This window comes from Austrofundulus limnaeus, unplaced genomic scaffold (assembly GCF_001266775.1).
Source record: "Austrofundulus limnaeus strain Quisiro unplaced genomic scaffold, Austrofundulus_limnaeus-1.0 Scaffold17, whole genome shotgun sequence".
Classification (NCBI taxonomy): Eukaryota; Metazoa; Chordata; class Actinopteri; order Cyprinodontiformes; family Rivulidae; genus Austrofundulus; species Austrofundulus limnaeus.
Window position 1 is genome coordinate 3,501,457 of NW_013952419.1, and position 1,585 is coordinate 3,503,041.

A 1,585-nucleotide genomic window follows, 5' to 3' on the forward strand; every position below is an offset into this window, starting at 1 on the left:
CCGGACCCTCTGACCACCATCAGTAGGCAAGGCGGGTAAGGTGTCTTGCCCAAGGACACAATGATTGAGTCAACTAGACGGGGATTGAACAGGCAACCTTCCGGTTCCAGGACGACTCCCCTAACCACTCTACCACAGCCGCCCAAACATTCCAGCACTTTCAGGACCTTGGACAGCTCTTTCAGTCTGTCACACTGTCTAACGCAGTGATTCCCAACCATGTGTACACGAGCATATTACGGGGGTACGTGGAAAAATTTCCCAGGTTTGACAAAAAGTCGAAATAAAAATAGGGCTGAGATACATAGAGCCCTATGATTTCCGCAATGCAGAAATTGTAGTCGGAACCACAGAGTTACAGCAAAATTGAATCCAGTATAAAATGTGGAATCTCACAGTTTGCTCATTTGGGTGAGATTCTGGCATATTTTGGACATTGCTGTTCTCTGCACCTGCCATTACCTGGCTTATTTATTTGAATATTTATTCACTTTCAAGGCAGTGTTTTTATTTTTATGTTTGAGTTGAAAAAAATAATAAAGTGCCTGAGAATTAAACGTTCTAGGAGGTTAAATAAAAAAATCATTTAATAATCAGTTGTAGCACATTATAATTTTGGAGAATCATCGTTACATTTGACTGAAGGGATGTTAGTGGTATGAAATAATGTCTCAGGGGGTACACAAGTCTAAAAAGGCAGGGATGCTGCACACCACTGAGCCAAGACCAGTTTAAAATGTACAATTCAGAACCATGGAGGGCTTCATGTTATCAGGCTCTCTCTCACACACAAAGAGAAAAAAAAAGGCTGTTGAGCTGAGAGTCCATTTTTTGTTATGTTACAAACGAGTAGTGATTCCGTTCATTTGTGACCCTAAAATGTCTTCTCGTAGATAATTAAGTAGCTAACATGCAGATTAGCATGTTATCGTCCAGCGCCATTAAAGTGTTTATGGGTGACTCTGTTAGCTAACCTGCACATCACCAGCGCGGCCGCTTTGTTTGGACTGCGAAGGAAACAAAGAAGCGTAGATATTAATTAGTCACGTTTCCTTTTGAACTGGAAACCGACCACAAAGATTATACTTAACTAGGATGCTAAAAAAGCTAAGCCCCACCGTAATAACCATACTCCGCTCTTTGTGACTGATAAACACCACCGTTCATGACGCTAATTCAGGATTAAACCGAACTGTACCTCTTCTGCGTCGAACCCGGACTCTACAGGACCATTTCCAGGACGCTGTTCTTTGTTTAATTGATTCGGCGGCGTGTTTTCATCAGTCCGCCTCGTCTCCCTCCTCCCGGAGTCGTGTCGCCACGGCTGACAGCACCACCACCACAGGGTCCTTGAGGCTCCGCCCATGGCAACCAATCAGACGCCGAGGAGCTGGAAACTGAGGCGACGTACGATTTCTATTGGCTCAGGCCTGCGTCCATCAACGGGTCACTAAGGGCGCACCTTGGTCCAAGGGCAGGACACCTGCTGGGGCAGGATGCTGAGAGCAGCAGGTGCAGCTCAATCAAGGAAGGAAAAGGGCGAATTTATTAGACATGTATTTTTAGGCATATATATATATATATA

At 44.5% G+C, this 1,585-nt stretch overlaps 1 protein-coding gene across 1 annotated transcript in view; it reads right to left on the reverse strand.

The window, feature by feature from the left end:
• Positions 1-1,272, reverse strand: part of fryb (furry homolog b (Drosophila)) — a gene marked incomplete in the record, with an annotated part of 75,711 nt that extends 74,439 nt beyond the window's left edge. Inside the window, 1 exon segment of the mRNA XM_014003325.1 lies at positions 1,199-1,272.
• Positions 1,273-1,585: the final 313 nt, after the last annotated feature.